Here is a 21,883-nt window from a genome sequence, read left to right as displayed (position 1 = left end):
TTTATGCACTTGATTTCCAATAAAAACAAATCCATGGCACCAGTTCCCATTTATCATTATTAGACTCATAAAGTGGATTGCTTTTGGCCAGCTAAAGCCTCCAAAAAAAGGCGCTTGTGAAGTGCTTTCAGATGATTGATCTATTTGTGATGTATAGGTCATCAAGGAGTGATCAAATGGTGGCAACATCACTGCTCTACGGTGAATGTTACACTGAAGCATATTAAGTCAATTCAAATTAGAGCCTCAGTATGATTCTACTTCTGTTATTACTAATGTCTCAAAATAATTAGTCACAGCTGTTGTCTCAAATCCTCTATCTGGCATTTTTGCGTTTCTTGTACTCTTGCTTAATAACAGAAGACCCAAAAAGGTGATGGTTTATGGGCCTGATGACATCATCAGGAGGTGTTGTGCTCAATGCAAAATGGCTGCTGAAGCAGCCATGCTACCAGAGAGAATTGTGAAGTGCAGACAGTGTTCTTAAAAGTCATTGTATCTGGGGTGATTGACCTCACCCACTATTCAGTGCCATCTCTGTGAAGTCCCTAGCTGTAGACTCACTTGTCGCACCTGAATGATTCCCTGACACTGTGTTGTCTGTAGTCCTTTGCAGGGAGAATGGGTGGCTTACAGGGAATATCACATCCCATATTGCACTGGCATCCGGTTGCACTCTCCTCAGGAATCTGCTAAGTCTGCTGGTGCAAAACACCTTCTGAAGAGCCTCCATGACTTTGGAATTCAGGAGCTTGTGTTGTCAGTGCTCTTCAAACAGTGCTTTCTCAACACTTAACAGTCACATATAGAGTTAGGAGTATCTCCTCACCCACCTCTATAGCAGAAAACATGATTTTTCCAGTGAATAGAAGCTTGATTCTGGTCTTAACGGGCTTAGTCCACTTAGCATAGATAGAGCGCTGATCTTGCTCAGAACAAGGGGTGGAGATGGAGTAAGTATTACACCACTCAAAAAACAACGCGTTTGAAATGCTAATTAATGTAAGGTTGAAACAATGTGAATGAAAGTGTAACAATTTATTGATCTCTACCATGACGTTTTTGCGGACAACTGAAAAGAGTAACCTGGAGAAACATATTTTTCCATTTCAACAAAAGTTAATGAGGTGTTTGAATCTTTAACAAAAACACAATTACCTCTGTCGGATTATTAAGGCAATTATCTGCACCTGCCACAAGCTCATGGCTACCTACCTAAACAAGACACATGAATGCCCAGAATGGGTCCAATAAATGATGCCACTTTCGAAGTAAGCACGTGGATGCATACTGGGTGAGTCTGTCAAATTTGACATTAATTATGTGATTGTAAAAATTGATTTTAATTTAAAGATGGCAGAAAATGATCTGAACCAGTGTCCTGGTCAAAGGGAGAGAGATCATAACACTCCCCCACATTTAGCTAATCTGGTATTAGTTTATCTTGGGAAGCTCTTTGGAGGTCAGTGCAGCAGCTCTTCAAGGTGGAGAGGATGCAGCCTAGTGGCTAGAGCTTCCTACTTTGGGAATGGGGAACCAGGTTCGAATCCTGAGCTCGAACAAATGTCATGTTGATCTGAACAACCCCCGCCTACAAAATACACTTTATATAAAATTCCCTCTATATAAAACTCTACAAAAAACAGTGATGCTGGTCCTACTTATAAGGCTGGTAAAAAGTCAAACAAACACTTAGATGACAGAGAATCGATGCATTATGCCTATAGTTGTCAGGTACACAGCCTAACCATTGTCTTTATGTACCTAGTAATCTCTTATAATACACTCGTGCCATGTCAGAGCATGGTCCTGTCCGTGGCCCTGACAGTCAGTGTCTCCATTGTAAGAACATAGGCCTTCATTACAACCCTGGCGAACGGCAGTATTTTGGAGAAATGTACTGCCAAGAAGCTGGTGGTACCTCTCCCCAAAATATGACATTGGCGGTTTGGCTCAAACCAAACTGCCAATGTACCACTCCGACTGCCAGGGAGGTAACAACCGCCAGGCTGGAGACTTCAGTCTCCAGCCCGGCGGCCGTCACTGTCCCACCCACGGGATTGTGACCTCGCCTACCGCCATGGTTTTCGTGGCTTTCTTACCACACCGAAAACCATGGCGGTAGGCACTAACAGTGCCAGGGAATTCCTTCCCTGAGACTAATAAGGGTCTCCCCACTCCCCTCTCCAGAGTCCTCCCCCATCCTTCCCCTCCCGACACCCCCACGACATACACGCACATTCACACACCAACATACACACGCATACACACACTCATACCCACATTCACCCACCTATGTGTACATCCATTCACACACACATCCACACACACTGACATACATACAAGCACACACACATTCACACAACACAACATACATGCACACTCACACCTACTCATGCACACGCATTCCACATGCCACACACCTGCATGCACGCACACACAAACATACACTCACACCCCCACACACACACACAACACCTCCCCACCCTCCCCTGTCGGAGCACCCAACTTACCTGTTTGCAGGGGGTCCTTTGGCAGGAGATGGGGTGTGACGCTGCTGCCAGCAGCAGCGTCCACCAGCAGAACGCCGCCAGGCCATATCATGAAACATGATATGGTCTGCGGCGGTCTACTGGCGTGGTGCAGCTGCTGGCAGCAGCACCACCTTACCGCCGTCTGCCGCCATGACCGTAGCCGGAATTCCGCCAGCCTTCTGGCGGAATTCCAGCTACGGTCATAATATGGCGGATGGTAGGTAGCCGTGGCGATGGTGTTTTGGCAGCCGTTGCCACGGCGGTAGGCAGTCATTGCTGCCATTGACTTAATGAGGGCCATAATGTTTTCCAGTGGAAGCCCACACGTCAGTTCCACACATCCTTGTGAATAAGTTTAGTCTTTTGTCTCATATTACTTCATCATAAAAACTTTGTGTTTCGGTTCAAAATAATTTTAGTGATCGAAGAGTTCTGCAGTGAGATGGTCGCTGGGTATATGGCTCTCAAGCACTTAACAGACATTGCTGTGGACCAATAGTAATTTACTAAAACTGAGAAAAAATAATTGATTTTTTTATGAGAGTGTAATTAGCCAGTAAATGTTAAAGAAATGATGGATATCGAGAGCAAAACAAATTGGTGGCTGCTTCCAAAAAAGTATTTATAATCAATGACGTTTTCATAGTATAATTTACAAAGTCACTTCCCAGCCAATGATAGGGCTGACCAATACAGACAGAACGCATGTCTTCTAAAGGTGCAATCTAAGCTGTTTTCCTTTGTTATATTTTTGTCCTTTTTCCGAGGAGATTTCCGGTGTTATGAATCAAGACATTATTTTGAAATGTTGAGTAAGGAATGGCAACGTTTATACTTACGAAAAATAACTTCCAATTGTAATGAGGCATTGGGGAAGGAACTTATCTAAGTTAACGGGAGAGGAATGCGGACTGGTAGGAGTACTACGAGAGAAAACACAATATTTTGTAAAATAACCAACATTTCGGTGGACTGTGTGTGTGTTTTTGTCTGTGTATGTGTAAAAATCGCTTCTGAAATTCTACTGACATCTCAGAAATACCCACCTGAAATCCCCTCTATTTGGGGAGAGGGGTGTAACACCCCAAACACCCCCTTGAAGCTACACCCCCTGTTCAAAGGTGTCCTCAAATGTAATGTTAAACAGAAATAAAAAATGAGTTCACCTACATCAGGGGTCAGACATCATGTAGAATTTTTATTTTTTTCATTTTGAGACCCTTTGTATTTCTTTGTATGTTGTCATAGTTGTTGTTTGCACCAGAACCCACATAGAGATAGTCCTGTTTCAAAATCATGCTTGAAGTCTCTGTATTATTTTTCTGTTTTCCGGCAAATTCCAAAGACATGAGAGAAGGCTTTATTTTTGAGCGTTGTTTTTCGGAAAAATAACTTACCATTGTATCTTGGTTTTGCGAAAGGAAATGGTGGCTATGCGGTCGTGTACTATGGCAATTGAAAAAAAAACATTTGTAGTACAGTACAACAACATTGTGAGTCAAAACGTCCATATTACTTCGTAAATAACATTATTTTGTAGCCCAGCGGAGCCCTAAATTTGAACACTACATGAAAAGGAAAAATCATGTCCACACACATCAGGTGGTCAGATGCAATGATACAGAAACGAATGTGTTTTCGTTAGGGCACCTTTGTAAACGCCATGGTTGTTGATGTTACTAGAACCCATATGCGGATAAGAGTGAGTCAGAATCATGCTTAGTTTCTGTTCTCTGCAGGCAGAGAGCGCTTTGATCAATCGTCCACCTCCAAGACGGAGCACGATATCCTGCCTTCTATTTTCTCCGAGATAAGGACATCTGGGTTTTAACTGAATTGAAATTGACATGCGGCTTTATCTCCTAATCAATTTCTGTTCATCCTCAATCTTGTTAGTGAATAAACAGCAAGTCTTCCGGGATTTTCTTGGAACACTTTGTATTATCACCATTTTTGTGTAGTGCTAAAGTGTATTGTGAAAAGTTTGAAATAGGATATAACAGATAAGCACAGAATTTAAGGGGGCTAGAAAGTGAATAGATTCTTAAAAAATGCATTGGCTAGCGTTGGATGCCAGTCCTGTTTTACTGTTTTGTAATGGTTTCTGTAATATGTTATTGCAAAAGCTATGGTTTGAACAAATAATCTTTCCCACTTTTGTTTCATCCAAAAGCACACATTAGGCACATTTCTGGCAGTAAAGCATGGTACTTTGTCGATGTAAAGGCAATGTGAAATAGTAGAATTCCATCACTAATAGTAAAATTAGCCAAGAATTGAAGTGTGCTGCCACATTGCACTGCTGGATGGTATAGAGGGTGCGAAAGTGGCAGTGGCACAACCATAGATCAAAGAATTAAGAGGTCTGGTACAAACCATCTATAAATTATGCCTCTCCGTACTCCCCTCCCTCCAATGGGCAGGACTTTTTCTGCCCTATGTCCCTATTATCTCTAGAGTAGGGTGGGGAGGTGCCCCAGAGGAGGGTCATAGTTAATCCTTAGAGGCCCACAGACTGCATTCTGGGGTATGAGTTGTCCCCCGGAGTCAGGAGAACTGAGGTGGGTGGCCGCCACAGGTGCCCTAGCAGTTCAGTTTTCCAGGGGGTACCAATTCCAAGTGGAGGTTACAGGACCCCCAGATGGAGGAGCAGGGTGAGGGAGAGGTCCCTAATCTCCTGTTCAGCCTCAGGGTGCAGATCCTAGGCTGACTGCTAATTTTCAAAATACCACCTGTTAACTAGAAGGAGGTAGAGTGACAAAAGTGTGCAATTGAAACTTGGGCTACTGCTCCAGCCCCCACCACTCTGAGAAACCACAGTGATCAAAGACTCATGGATGGCCAGGGGCCTGGTTGTTGACACTGACAGCTGGCTGTGGGCTCTGTTGGTTATTGTCCTTATGGGCAGAGTTTTCCTTATGTTGGAGATAGACGTTGAGTTCAAGGGGTGGAATGGGCCACATCACTTTGGTGGTCATGGTGGTACTGTCTTCCTACTGAGATTCGTTTGTGAGCAAGGTAAGGTTAGGCGCTCCACAGATGGGTTCCACAGATGAGCAGGAGGGTTCCCCATGGATCGGTCTTGTGGCTCAGAAGGGCATAGGCAGAGGGATCCAACTGGATTCAGAGAGGTGTAGAACTGACAAGTGCCCCTGCAGTAGTTTGACATAGTGCATGTTTTATGGCCTGGGCAGGGAAGCCCATCAAGGTATTGATTAGCCTACCCTTGCCTTAGGTGAAAGTGTTAGACCTGGCCTTTTCTGCAGGGGCATCCCTAAACATTTTGCCTTCCTCCTTCCCTTTTACTGAATTTGTTTTTACTGGCTTTAGGACTCAGTGTATTTTACCACTGATAAAGTGCATGTGGTTTCTGCTTACATCATGGTAGCCTTTTACCTCATCCACAATTGGAATATTTAACTTACTTATAAGTCCCTAGTAAAGTGCACTACATGTGCCCAGGGCATGTAAATTAAGTGCTACTTTTGCCTACAGCACTGATTGTGCAAACCACCTTGGTAGCCCTTTAAACATGTCTCAGGCCTGCCACTGCAGAGCCTGTTTGTGGAGTGTCAAACTGCCAGGTCAACCTAGCAAGTTAACCCTCTTGCCAGGTCCAAACCTTCTTTTTAAATACATATAAGCCACCCCTAAGATAGGCCCTAGACAGCCCAAGGGCAGGGTGCAGTGTATTTAAAAAGCAGGGCATGTACTTGTAAGTTTTACATGTTCTGGTAGCGAAAAACTCTTATATTAGTTTTTCACTACTGCAAGGCCTATCCTACTTATGGCATAAAACTGTAATTACCTTATTACATTTTATAAGTGTGAATTCCAATTAGGAATTGATGGGACCCCCAAGTATGGTGTCTGTGGAATCACAATTTAAAATCACAACTAATGTATGTCTATTTTCAGAAACTGATATGCTAATGAAGGCTAAAGGTTGCAGTTCCAAAACACATTTACATTTGAATGTTGAATGATAATTCAAGTAGTTAGGGAGACTTTTTGCTGTGGTTATTTCTTTTGCCAGATGCCATGTAATGTTACTTCACCAGTCAGTCCTGGCATTTCTTCAGATAACCTTGCTTGCATTGCTTGTGGAGTCACTACCTATAATCCTGCTTAAAGTGGTCATAGGGTAACGTTAACACACATGGTCATATTTTACAGTGAAAAAATATGTTAGTAGCTCAGGAGGAATTTCCTGGAGCAGAAGTAGCTCTCACTATTGAAAAGGATGGAGACTCCTGACTTATGGTGAAGTCAGATTTCAAATTGTAATTCTGAAAATGCCACTTTTAGAAAGTTTGCATTTTTTCACTTTACTATCTAGTGCCTTCCGCCTGTCTCTGAATACAGGTCTGCGTGAGTGGCAGCTGAGCTTTAGTGCATTCCTTCCAGACAGCCATACACACATTGGTAGCTTAGGTGTGACTGATCAGCCATTCATATCCTGATGGCCCATCCTAGGTAGGATGGGAGGGAGGTGCTACACTTAGACCTCAATGGGCTGCCTCCTGATTCCACAAAAAGGGCTGCATAATCCTCTGTAATGAAACTGGAGCAAGGACAGGAAGGGCAGGGACTATGTGTACTTCAAAGGCCTCTCTTTGAAGGCTCTCCCAATTCAAATGCGCAACTGGGTTAAAAAACTAGAGTTTTGACCCTATCAACTCAGTACACTTCTGGGTCTGAGGATGTTCTGCCAGGAAGAAGGACTGCTGTGCTGTAGAAGGACCTGTCACTCTGCTGGATTTTGCGGGAGGACTACTCTACTGTGGTTGTCCTGCTGTCAACTGTCCTCCTTGCCTGAGGGTGAGAAGGACTGGACCTGCATCTCTATATCCCCAGAACCAAAGTGACTCAGAGGGCTTGCTGCCGTGCCTCCTGTTCTGAAGTCTCAGTAACATCAAAGACTTCACTTCATCTTGCAACAACACTTGGACTTTGCTTGCTGCATTTCTTGCCCTGCCAAGTGACGCTCATCTCGTCCTGGCCCTTGAAAGTGTGTATAAAGTGCTCCAACTGCAAAACCATGCATTTCCTTTGATGCACCAGTTGGAAATGAACACCTCTCCCCTCAACGCAGACGCACCTCTACTGAGGACACAGACATTTCATCACCGGCTGTGCAGCTCAATGACAATACATTGCTTACATCGCTAAGGAACTGCCTATGACGCATCTTGGATTGATCAAAACTGATGTATCACCTGCATCCAGCAGGTTCAGCGTTGACGCATTTCCTCCTGCTTCATGCAGCTGGCCTCATCGATGGGGCAACAAGGTACTTTTTCGGCAGGACAAGGTTGGTCCCTGTATCCGACCCGCACACCATCGATGTCAGCCTAACATTTCAGATTTCATATGATCTAGTGCAAACAGATAGACCCAGTTGGAACTTTTTGCTTTCAAGTCCTATTTTACATTTTAATATTTAAAAATTCATATTCTGATTTCTACTTATTGGATTTTTGTCACTTGTTTCTTGTTTTGTTCATTAGATTAAGCTCTATTTTCCTAACTAGGTATGGAATCTTTTTGTGTGGTGTTTTTACTGTTTTAAGTGTTGTACGATTAGTTCACACATTGCCTCTTAAGTTAAGCCTGCTTGCACTATGCCAAGCACCAGAGGGTGAGCACAGATTATCTTATGGTATGTGCCTGATTTACCATGACTAGGACTCTGGTTCCTTTCTGGACCAGGTCCATACCTCTGCAAACCGGAAGCCAAATTTCTAACAAGTCTCCTTTGGAAAAAAGCCAGGCACAGACTCCTTTGTGGTGCACTGGGTGTTCATTCAACAATTTATTCAGGTGCTGCCCATTATGTGTTTTTGCCAAGATATTCAGCCTTGTTCACCCACACCCGTGGCACCATTTTGTAGCACACTTATAGTGCTCATGTGACTTCAATATTTGTTATATGCCAGAATTAACTACATTTCAACTGAACATCATAGTATTTACATACATGCCACAAGTTCAGTTTACAGCCTCAGAATAAAACAATTTATTTAAAGCAAAAATTGAATTAATTAAAGCGGAACATGAAATGAGAATTGCCATCATTATTGTGACTGTGAAAAATAAATTGAAATAAATCAATAAATATATCGAGACTTAAGTCGTAACTGTACATAATTACCTCTTATGCGTCTTTTTCTTTCTTGCCAGCATTAATGCCCTAAAGGGCTAACTAATGTCAATAAGATTCACATAATTTTATGTTTCATTAAACCTCATCTCTAATTATCCTCCATAAATTAATCCACTATGATTAACAGTCACAAGGCAAGTGCATATATGGCATACTCATATTTCATTGTATGTTCAACACCAAAATTAATCCTTTTATTTAGGCTGTATCTGTGCCCAGTTATTCATCATAAATAACACATATCCTGTTGTCAATATTTCCATAGTGGGCAATTTGGGTAAGTCAAAAAATCAGTGAATGCAAAAAACTAATCTGTAAATTACCTTATGTCCAGTAGAGTCAAATTTATAGTCTGTGAACCTGGACAGCAAGACACATAACAACCTCAATATGGAGGAAGACCTGCACATTTCTGTAATTACAGCTGAGCTTCGTTTTTCCTTTTTTTGAGTATACAAACATATTAGAAATTCACTGAGAAAAAAAAAGAGGCGCTGTAGTTAAGATTTGATAATTTCTTACTTTACATAAAAAAACTTAAACATGAAGTGAAAAAAAAATGAATAGTTAAAGGGACGTTATTGCTCGGTAAGTGAAAATGTCAGTTACCCCCTTCGCTGCCAGGCCTTTTCCCCCTCAGGTGCTAGTCCGTTTTTTTTGGTTATTTGGGGCAGTTCGCGCTTAGGCCCTCATAGCGTTTTAGCCACATAAGCTACCCATGCCAAATTTGCGTCCTTTTTTTCCAACATCATAGGGATTCTAGAGGTACCCAGAGTTTGTGGGTCCCCTTGGAGGACACTAAGAAATTATCCAAAATACACCAAAAATTCTGTTGTTTTTTAAAAGAAAATGGGTAAAAAGGGCTGCAGAAGAAGCCTTATGGTTTCTTCCCTGAAAATGACATCAACAAAGGATTTGCAGTGTTAAAATCACAATCTTCCCTGCTTTTAGGAACAGGCAGACTTGAATCAGAAAACCACATTTTTCAACACAATGTTGGCGTTTTACTGGGACATACCCCATTTTTACTATTTTTTGTGCTTTTAGCCTCCTTCCAGTTAGTAACAGAAATGGGTGTGAAATCAATGCTGGATCCCAGAAAGCTAAACATTTCTGAAAAGTAGCCAAAATTCTGAATACAGAAAGGGGTCATTTGTGCAGATCCTTCAAGGGTTTCCTAGAGAAAATAACAGCTCCAATAAAAAGAAATTAAATTGAGGTGAAAATAACAGCAATTTCTCTCCACGTTTTACTCTGTAACCTTTTCCTGCCATGTCAGATTTTCAAAAGTGTTATGTGTGCTGGACCCATTTGGTTGTTGAGATATATTGGGCTTATAGGTTCATCAAGAACTCTAGCTACCCTTAGCCAATAAATGAGGTGCACCTTGCAATGGTTTTCCAATGTGTACTGGGTTTACAGTAAATTATTTGGTAAAATATAAAGAGTCAAAAATAGGTATCAAGGAAACCTTTGTATTTCCAAAATGGGCACTAGATAAGGTGTTGAGAAGCAGTGCTTATTTGCACATCTCTGAATTCCAGAGCCCCCATACTAGCATGTGAATTATAGGGCATTTATCAAACAGACATCTTTTTTACACGCTACCTTATTTTTGGAAGAAAAAAAAGGTAAAAAAAAGACAAGGGGCAATAACACGTGTTCATCTATTCTGTGTTCCCCCAGGTCCCCCGATAAAAATGGTACCTCACTTGTGTGGGTAGGCCTAATGCCTGCAACGCGAAACGCAACATGGACACATCACATTTTCCCAAAGAAAACTGACCTGTTTTTTGCAAAGTGCCTAGCTGTGGATTTTGGCCTCTGGCTCAGCTGGCACATAGGAAAACCTACCAAACCTGGACATGTCTAAAAACTAGACACCTAGGGAAATTCAGAATGGGGTGACTTGTGGGGCTCTCATCTGGTTCTGTTACTCGGAATCCTTTGCAAACCTCAAAATCTGGCAAAAAAACACTTTTCCCCTCACTTTTCGGTGATGGAAAGTTCCAGAATCTAAGAGGAGCCACAAATTTTCTTCTACCCAGCGCTGCCCCAAGTCTCCCAATAAAAATGGTACCTCACTTGTGTGGGTAGGCCTAGTGCCCACCACAGGAAATGCCCCAAAACACAACGTGGACACAGCACATTTCCCTAGAAAAAACTGACCTGTTTTTTGCAAAGTGTTTAGTTGTGGATTTTTGCCTCTTGCTCAGCCAGCACCTAGGAAAACCTACCAAACCTGGACATTTCTAAAAACTAGACACCTAGGAGAATTCAGAATGGGGTAACTTGTGGGGCTCTCACCAGGTTCTGTTACCCAGAATCCTTTGTAAACCTCAAAATTTGGCAAAGAAAACACTTTTTCCTCATATTTCGGTGACGGAAAGTTCTGGAATCTAAGAGAAGCCACAAATTTCCTTCCACCCAGACTTCCTCCATGTCTCCCGATAAAAATGGTTTCTCCGCAACAAAAAATGCCCCAAAACACAACGTGGACACATAAAAATGATCTATTACAAAACTACCTGTTTTTGCTGGGGGGAGTTGCGTTTTTGGTCCCAGGTGCGGCGGTCATTTGGGAAACCAACAAAAAAGAAGACATTTTTGAAAACTAGACACCCAGAGGAGTCCAGGGAGGTGTGGCTTGCGTGGATCCCCCAACATTTTCTTACCCAGACTCCTCTGCAAACCTCAAATGTGCTTAACAAGAGGGCACTTAGATCACTTGGACCATGTCCCATATCTGGAGCATCTCCCAGCTGACCTCTCAGCTCCTCAATTTACGAGATCAGGACACAGCACTGCGCCTGCCTAGCGAAAAGGGACAACTCCAATATCAGGGCATGACATCATCCCTTTTCTTGGATTTTACATAGGTGATCAAAGAGGCATGACGTAAGTTCGCCGACATGAAAAATGCTCTTCAGAAAAGTGGTCGCAGGTATGGCATGCTGTGTCCAGTGCGAATGCGAGGGGAAATGGTCGGATGACACTATATGTTCCATACCTGTGCAGATGTCGTTCAGTTCTGCAAGCAACATAAAATCAGTGCTGCCTCGCCTGGACAGGCACCACCCACTGGGTCCCAATCTGCCTCCACATTGAGATCTCAGCATGACCCACCACACAGAACAATCCTTCCCCTGTATGTATTATTTAACCTCTTTTTCTTGCCTTACAGATGCCCTGTTACTCTGGCATAAATAGACTTTGCATTATGGACATACCCAGCTTTTGAAGTACCTGGTTGGACAGCTTCCATCTTTGTACATACGCATTGTACAGCGTTGTCACCCCTCTGAGATGTATACCACCCTGTTCTTTAATGAGATTTTTACGGGGAGGTATTGGGATTCAAGAAGAGTGTGTAGGCAGATTTGTGACTCTCTGGATAAATGGTGTGTTTACATCTATTCTGTCAATGGCGAGTGATTCACCTATGGAGACGCTGGAACTTTATACTTATTTCCCATAATTTTAATAAATGTCTTGGTTTGATTGTGATTTTGATGATAGTTATATTGATGAGAAAATCATATTTGTTTCTATAATCTGACACATGAAAGATATGTGACTCCTTGTCCCAATGGTGTGTGTACTTCTGGTCTGGCTGCGGGGACTAATAGATTTGCGGTGACGCTGGGGGAGTATATTTGTTGTCTAGATGTAATGATTATAATTACTTTGACTGTGGTGACCTTTATCTTTACATATTTCAACATCACATTTGCTTCTTAAAAGGTGGTAGCCCTCCAGGAGAACTATATTGAAATACACTCCAAGATGGTGGACATCAATAGTGAAAATATTGTCCTGACTAGACGGGACACATTTGGTAGTTCTATGCCGCTTTCAGTGGCATATTATATTTGTACAAAGTGAACACCTAAGATGGTAACTGTGCTACACGCCACTTTTCGTGTTGGGACACCATGTAGTACTCTCCATGGTGAGTGTTTTAAGGATGGTATTTAATTGCAAACTGATAAATTTAGTAATGTATGCTGCTTACATGGAATGCACTTGGTACTAAGTCTGTAGTGAAGTAGCGAGTTAGGCATTGCTTTGTATATGCCTTGCATGCTAGCCACATAGAATGTTATGTTCTTGGGTCATTTTAGCTTGGTGAGGTTATGAATTGTTACAACGTAGGAATAACTATCATTTTAACTCCTACATGTGGTCCCAATAAGGGCAAACCCTCCGCGTAATCTGTGATATCTGTATGAAATGGTAGCACATGAACCATAGATGGTAGTTTTTACTGCATTGGACTTAACAAACACTATGCATGCATGTATACCTCACATTTATGTATGCTATTGGCACACTTTCTTTTAATTTTGTGTTAAACCAGTTAAAGATACAGACACAGGTATACGAGGGATAACAATTATCACTGTATTAGACTGGCACACTGGATATTATGATTAGATATAATAGGACTTCTAATCCATTTATATTTCTTCAACAATCGTGTATTTGTAACATTCCACAACAATCTTTGGTGCTGTTTGCTGGCCGACTTTGGTGAGCATATATAGGTTAGATATAACATATTTAGATTATAGGGGCTCGGCTTTTAAGAATACTAATGACATGCTGGTTTGGTATTATAGGAATAGGTGCTTTAGGGCTAAAATCAGTAGATTGTGTATCACATATATTATTTTGGGTGAATTATAGATTTGACAATTTTGGATAATCAAGTTGGTGGTATTCCTTTTCCTTGCTCTTGGGGGAATTCACCTACTTGTTTCTTTATTGTGACCTCTTCACACCTTGGATTTGAGTATTTAAACTACTTCTTGAGCATGGGCATGCAGTATCTGATCTTTTCTTCCCCCTGGGTGATGTTGGTGGTGGTTTGAGCAGTAACCCATTGGATCATACATTAATTGATGTAACCTTGATATTGCAGCCCTGATGAAGTCTGTGATGATTCCTGCTTAGCAGGCGAAACACATTTTGGCTTTGTGCAAGGATGCTGTTCATTAAAGAAACCCGTGGAAATCATTTTAAGTGAAATAAATAGGAGAAACCTACCTGGGTGAAATACTTACTTTGGTACTTTACCATGACATAAGAATGGAGTGCTTGAAACTATTTATTTAGGTTATTGGGATTCACCAATTGTTGCTGTTTCTGGTGTGGGTGTGGGTAGGGAGTTCTATTTTATTGTGTCATCTGATAGTAGATGCTACACCACTACTTTGTTGCATGACATTCCATAGGCACACTGTTCTACACATGCAGGATACTAACTTTTGGCTACATGATGCCATGCAGAAATGTGGACCGGACACTGCTTCTCCCACATATGATACCGAGCACCAGGGGCCTCAATAACCAAAGGAAAGAGAAGTAGGTTCTTTCCTACCTCAATAGGCATGGTATTAAAATAGCATTTTTGCAGGAGACACACTTGTCCCCCCACACAGATTGCACATATTATGCACAATGGGGCTGCACCAGCTTTTTTACACACTACAGCTCAGATACAGTGGGTCTACGTGTCCTAATACATAGGAGTATTCCCTTCGTTCGTCTGGGGAGTGTCTCTGATCCAGAGGGATGGTACAAACTGGTAACAGGGGTGATGGTGGGTAAAACAGTATTACTGGTAAATGTGTATGCACCAAATGTTGATTACCCAGAGTTCTCTCTGCCCTGATGGGACTGTCCCAGGCTGACAATGTCTTAATGGGTGGTGACTTCAACATTACATGCCATCCTCGCCTTGACTCAACTGGCTCTGCAACAATCGCTAAGTCACATTCACTGCAGGTGCTCACTGACCTCCTTGACACCTTTCAACTCACTGATGCATGCCGCTCTTGTCATCTGCAAGTGAAGGATTATACTTTTTAATCTGCTTTGAACAATGTTTGGACTCATATTGATCATTGGCATCTGTCCCATCAAGCACTAGTTCAGATCATGCCCCCATAACAGCATCATTACTCATCCCATGTCAGAGACCCTTGATCAGACAATGGTGATTCCCTGAAAATGCATTACGTGACAAAGTTTTCCATACATAAATCCGAGAAGCAAAACACAAATATTTCACAACTAATACTGGATTTGTTCAGAAACACTCTGTACTCTGGAGGCCTTCAAGGCCTGTATCAGAGGAGTATGTATCACCAAGCATGCCGGGGTTCTCCACAGTATCAAAAATGACGTAGCCAAAGTGGGAAACTACGTGATGTTGATATGATAGACATGTCTGCCATACGTATACTACATGTATACAACAGATCAACACTCATGCAGGAATTTCAAAGCCTGGATGAGTGCGAAGTGACATATCTAGGCAGGTATGCTAGAGCACATAGGTGTGCGAGTGTGAAAGTCCGGGCCGCACATTGGCTGAGCTCCTGCAGCCACCATATCATGCCACATACGTGATGAGTCTCTCGCAAGCCAATGGTATGATCACTACCATCAATGCCACCATTGTAGACAACTTTACAAAATATTAAAGACAACTATATACCTCATGTATAGGGGTGAATGGCTCTGGCCTGGCTGAAAACGTAGCCAAGAAAGCCATGGTTGGCTCGAGACTAGCCTGCAATAATTCCTGGCTGCCTCCTTTTACCTGTGAGGAAATATAGCAGGCCATTGAGTAGCTCTAAGGCCCCGGGGTGGATGTTTTCATGGGAAACTTCTACCGGGCATATGAGATCATTTTGACCCCACATTTGTTGCAGATCCATGCTGAATCTGTTGATACGGGCACACTTCCCCCCACGCTGCAAGAAGCTATCATTATCTTGCTGCTCAAACACGGCAAGCCTCCCCACAGCTGCACCTCCTACAGACCATTATGAAATCATCATGATAATAAAATATTTTCCAAAGTAATAGCCACATGCCTCTTTCTTTTAATGGATTATATAATTTCTCCTGTGCAATATGAATTTGTCCCACACCACTCCACCTCAATTAATCTTCGCACTGTCTTTGTGGTAATAAATCAGATCTCCCCCACCATGCCACAGCAGTTTCTTATTACATGCTGAAAAAGCATTTGAATCACTTTTATGGTTATTCCTTCGTGCCACATTAAATAAACCGAGAATTCCCAAAGGCTTTCAAGAGCTCATTATGTTATTCTATAAAGATCCCTTGACACCTTAAACTAATGGGCACACTCTCCAAGACGTTTCCCCTAATGAGAGATACCCGACAGGGTTGCCCGCTCTCCTATTTATAGTGACTATGAACCCCCTTGTCAGGAATCTTCAAGAATATTACCCGGACAGGGGCCTCTTATTTCAACATGGCCCGTTATTGGCCTCTCCATATGTAGATGATATATTGCTATTTGTCCGTGATCCACCTTCCAATCTCTGTACCATGCGTCCTTGACCATCCTTTTCAATGGCTCACAGATTCCTCCAAATATCAAGACATTTATTTTAACATAAGGACAGGTCAGAGGTAATACTCCATAGCTATGGCCCTGCTATAGACAAGCTCACAACTCTGATAGAACACTGGATTAACTTGCCATTGGCAATGGCTGAGTGCATTGCCACCATCAAATGGTAGCTATCTTACTTGGTGACTGCTGGACCTGGCCCTTGTGGCAGGTTCATCCCCTGAGTTTTTGCCTCCTTCCTCCTATTTAGTCTGACCTCTTGCTGTTGGCTCTAGGACTCTGAGCACTTTATCACTGCTGATCAGTGCTAAAGTGCCGGTGCTCTCCCATCTAAAGTTGGTATGAATGGCTTATACCTAATTGGCGTATTTAATTTACCTGTAAGTCCCTTGTACAGTGGTACCTCTATACCCAGGGCCTGTAAATTAAATGCTACTAGTGGGTCTGCAGCACTGCTTGCGCCACACACTGAAGTAGCCTTTCAAACCTGTCTCAGTTTTCTGCCACAGGGACCTGGCATCTAAATTTACTTGCCAGGCCCAGAACTCCCCTTTTACTACATATAAGTCACCCCTAAGGTAGGCTCTAGCTAGCCCTATGGGCAGGGTGTCCTAGTCGTGACAAACAGCCTAACTTGTTGTCTCACTGCTGTGAGTACTGCCTTCTCATAGATTGCATTAGAAATGCTCTGGGGGTATTGTCTGATTTATGAGGGGTAGGGCAGGCATGTTTGGTATGGTTGTAATGGTGGTAAGGAATGCTGCTTACTGGTGTAGGTGTATTTTTATTACTATTACAGAAATGCCACTGCTAGAAACTGAGCATTTCTCTGTGCTTATGACTCTGGTGTTTTGCAGCTTGACTCCAATCCTCGTCTGGGCAGATTGACAGTTGGGCTTTGTGCATACTTTTAAGACAGCCTATACACAGGGAGAGTGGAGGTGTCACAGAGGTGCATCTGCATACTGAATAGTCTTCCTGGGCTGAGAGGAGGGAAAGGCAGGGCACACCTACATTTGTAAAGGCTGTGCCCTTTCCTCACACAATAGGTTTGTTTACTCCCAACTGATGTTTGGAGCCTGTTCTGGAGAAGAGAGGGGGTACTCCCAGAACCAGTTGTAACTGGTTGGAACCTCCTCTCTCCTCCTTTGTGGACACACTGTAAAACTGAGTATACGTACAGGGCAATTTTCCCCACAATTTGGAGACACTTTGGAAGTTACCTGGAACTGGACACAAAACTGCTGGAAGGACTCCCCAGGAACCTCCATGGACTGCTGCTGCTGTGCTGACCTGTGACCTGCTGTGTCACTAGGAGAAACTGCCACTGACTGCAACCCTTTGTGCTGGCCTGCTGCTGAGCCCTACCACCTGTGCTCCTCTTCTTCCTTGGACTTGTCCCCTGGGGCTGGGTGCCGTGACCCTGGGCCCCTGCAACCATCTGCATAGTGCCTGGAGAGCGCTTTCCTGTCATGATCTAGCGCTTGGAGGAGCACTTGTTTATTAAATTACAAAACGCTCTGAAAGTGGGGTCTGGTAACTAATGAACTGCCCCAGTGCCTGAAAGAGCTTTTCTGCCACCAGAATTCACCACCACTACCCGGGCGTTGTGCTTGGTAAAGCACGTGTTTTAGAATCACCGCCATGACCCAGGCTCTTCAAGAATTCCTTGTTGCCAAAAGCGCCTTGTTGTGCCCAAAATCACCGCCGCAGCCCAGGCAGGCTGTTTACATTGAGCGCAAGGGCGTGCTGCCTCCCTGTGCCCCTGGGACACCATTATTTGAAGAAAAGGAGCCAGCGTGCTCCTATTGTGCCCCCGGGTGAATCGTGCTCTGAGGAGCACCCCTGGGGCAGAGGCAGGCACCCTATTCTGGTACCTGGCCTGTTCTACGTCCGGTGCGGGCCGGAGTCGGTATTAGAACCAGGGAGGGGGGAAGGAAACCAGGTACTTTTAAAGGACAATATATGTGTCATAGGTTCTTTATATAGACATTAATGATTTATATGTTGCCTACCTATTTTTATGATGTGCTACATATATGTACTAATATTCCTTTTATGGGCATGACATGCTAATATGTTTTCCTGACTTGCCATGTGTTTTATAATGCTCTTGGTACAGGCATTTATGATATTTCTATGACAAGTGCATTGGTGTAGTAACGTGATTCCTGACTACTGCTTATGCTGCAGAATACTAAGTAACCTGTGTGTTATATGTGACTACTTCTGGTTCTGCAGAGTAACTAATGTGTAACGTTCTGACAGCTGCTAAGGTAGCAGGATATTACTGACATGTTGTGTTTGGTCTAATAATTGCATTGTGTACAATACTGTATATTTTCATATAGCTTGGTGTTGTGTTTACTTTTTGGTGGGGATAGTGCATCACGTGTCTTGTGTGTGTTGTGCAAACGCTTTACACATTGCCTCTGGGATAGGCCTGATTGCTCGGGCCAAGCTACCAAGGGGTTGAGCAGGGGTTATCTTGGACGTATAACTCCCTTGCCCTGACTAGAGTGGGTGGGTTCTTCCTGGCTTAGGTGCATACCCTAGCCAACCAGAAATCCCATTTCTAAAAGTGACTCAACCACATTTGCTTATTATTGGTATCACTCGGTTGCCAGGAACCATATCTCAAACCTGAGAGATTTCAAGCACACACTCTCTCCCTTTCTTTCATACTCGCACATGGACTGCTGTGGAATCTCACTGATATACAGACACTTTCTACCACCCATTGGATTTGGTCCAATTTCTACACTATTTGGACTGGGACACCCTATACTCTACGCATTTAGCCTTCACAAATAGCTCATGGCTTCCACTCACCCCAGAGCGTTTAGTACAGGGCTCACCTCACATCAGCTGTGTGTTGTGGGTGATCTGTTTGTTAACGGCAGAAGGGGGTAGTCCAACACATGTGGATAGCTTAGTATTCCACTGCTTGCACAGCACACTGCACAATATCTCATCTACATACCCTGAGTAACCTAATGAAATTTCCACCCCAAATAGCTGCTGATTAATGGCCAGGCTCTAGCACACTTGTTTACGAATAAGGCCCACTGGTGCAGAGAAGTCCAGAGCTGCCTGAGAATGTGACTTGTGGCACCCTATCCTGGACAAAACCTAGTATTAGTGCTGTACACAAATGAAGCTAATCTCAAATAATCATTGCAGCAAATTACTACACTATAAATATCCACACTGAGTGTACACAACCTCTAAAGCCTTAGTCGCACATCACTACCCTAAATGTAAAATGGACAAAGCTGATTTTGCCCACTTGTCATGGAATTGTGCAGTGATCAAATCATATTAGGGGGGAGATTTGTTTCCATGCTGTCATCTTAGACATTCGACCCAGTCCCTCTCATGGCCCTGCTGGATTATGTTACACACCTACCCCCTTGCCTGCGATGCTTTTCTGCCATTGCACTGCTTCAGGCTAAACAACATGTGGCTTTCCACTGGGGCAGTAGCATACTCCAACTGTAACTGCTTGTGTGCAGGCTATGTCATAATTTGATACCACCATTGAAATGTATGCCTCCCTACTGCCACTTACCTCCAAGACTTAAGGACAGCAGCCACTTTGAGTTTTTCTCCTAACATTATACTATTCAGTGGAGAACAACTATGCAGACGGATATTTCCTTCCACAGTTGATGCTCTGTGTTGTATGTAGCCTGCCTAACGCCAATGTTGTATAGAACTGATGTGATGTGTTTTTCTTTGCCACCTTCTCCCCATGATGGAGAATTTGCCTTTTTCTTCCCTTTCCTGTCCCTCTTTCTTCTGACTCCCCCTTTTTCTGGAATGTAAATCACTATTTTTGCAACATGTAGCTTCTGTGTTTTTTTCTTCCACTTGAAAAACACAATAAATAAAGTTTGGAAAAAAAAAGGTAATCAAGAACTTGGCAGCTCCCAGTCTCCCTATGAACTCATCATTTCGGGAAATGGGGTAGGAATCAGTTTTGGTAACTGAGTTGAAACCCCTGTAGTCCGCACAAAATCTGGGGTCTGGGAAGGCAACAGTAGATTCAAGCATCTTTGACATGTTTTCTTGAGGCTGCCACTCACCTTGTCAGATAACCTATAAATGTTATTTTTCCTGGCATTCTGTCTCCAGTATGTCATGGGTGGGGACACAAATGTGTAAGTCCAGGGTTGAGGTACAACAGAGAGATAAACTACTCCAGAAACTGGTGAGAGTCCACTTGCTGTTCTGGGGTCAGGGTAGTGGAGAGATTGACCCTTTACTAACCCGTCCTGCTCCTTGGAAGACTATAGATCAGGTAGAGGCTCACTTTCCTCTTCCACTCATCATCAATCACCAGAAGCACAGTAACTTCAGGCTTCTCATAGTGTGGTTAGAGGCGGTTAACATGGTGGTCTTCTGCTCAACCTCATAGGTCTTCAGGTCTACCTTTTAGGTCACTTCCCTTCTCTCCTTCACCTCATACTCCCTGACCAGTGGTCTTGATAGGTCCTGGGCTCCACTGGCTCCATAATCAATACTTTTTGTCCAGGCTGAAACCCAACCAGAGTGGCCTTCTTACTTTGAGGCCTTCTTCCTGAACTGTTGCATCTGGTTTCTGTCAGTCCTGCAAACCTGGGTGTGCTCCAATAAAGAACTCTCAGGGCAACCATCTGCCTTTGCAGGGGCCAATGTTTGTTGTAACCCCATAAGAATGTTTTACAGATACCAATGCTTGTTTACAGAGACCAGTGCTTGTTGAAACCAGTGTTTGTTTAGGATAAATGTTGCTCATGCCTCGAGCATCCCTATGACTCAGACTGGGTGTGGCTACCTATGACTCAGGCTGGGTGTAGCTGGAAGCAGCAGGTATTTAAACCACACCCGCCCTGAGTGAATTGCTTGCTGTAAAGGTCACCAGCTGCAGAGAAGGAGTCTCTGCTTCTTCACTTTTGATCTTTGTGTTCAGTCCTGTATCCTTGATGCTGCTTCTGGGGAGTTAAAGCGATCAAGAGAATTGACTACTAAAAAGGATGTAACACGCTGTGCGCAATCGAAAACACTTATTTGTAAAAACTTGACACTTGCTGGCTGACTTGATATTCGAAAGTTGGATATTTTGGCACGTGATGCACCTAAGAAGGCACATCATTGGTGTTTAAGGTCACTGGGATGCTTGTTGCTAGTCGCATAATAACGCTTATCATTGTAGCTTGCTATATATCGCAGAAAGGAAATATTTTGTGCAATTGTCATAAAAACAATGTATTGTGAATATGTTTGTTGCCTCTAAGTTTAATATGACATTTGCATAATTGGTGCTGGTGATACAGAGCATTCTGTGAATGGCCTAAAAGTTTCATTGCCATGCTCAACCTGCGCTGTGATTTAACAGTGATAAAACCAATTGCTTGTGTCATTGATATTAACCCTATGTTCCCAGAGTATTACAAACATTGCACTGTGATCTTTTGAGATTAACTCTGTGTTCCCAGAGTGTTACATACATTGCAGTGTGAACTTTTGATAGTAACCCTATGTTCCCAGAGTGTTATAAACATTGAACTGTGATCTTTTGATATTAACCCTGTGTTCCCAGAGTGGTGCAAACCTTATACTGTGATCTTTTGGTATTAACCCTATAATTTCAGAGTGATGCAAACTTTGCGCCATAATCTTTTGTTATGAACCCTATGTTTTCAGTGTGATCAAAAGACACCAAATGTGTGTTCCTTGGAATTCTAAGTACAGTGCGTAAATTAACCCATGAATGTCTGCAACCCCTATTGCCTGAAAAATTCT

At 43.0% G+C, this 21,883-nt stretch overlaps 1 protein-coding gene across 1 annotated transcript in view; it reads left to right on the top strand.

The window, feature by feature from the left end:
- TRHDE (thyrotropin releasing hormone degrading enzyme) overlaps nt 1-21,883 on the top strand; it is a 2,205,852-nt gene that overhangs the window by 950,612 nt on the left and 1,233,357 nt on the right. The gene's annotated exons all lie outside the window — the stretch shown is intronic.

The sequence above is a fragment of the Pleurodeles waltl genome, chromosome 4_1 (genome assembly GCF_031143425.1).
Source record: "Pleurodeles waltl isolate 20211129_DDA chromosome 4_1, aPleWal1.hap1.20221129, whole genome shotgun sequence".
NCBI classification, from domain to species: Eukaryota; Metazoa; Chordata; class Amphibia; order Caudata; family Salamandridae; genus Pleurodeles; species Pleurodeles waltl.
This window is presented reverse-complemented; position numbering and strand designations above follow the sequence as displayed.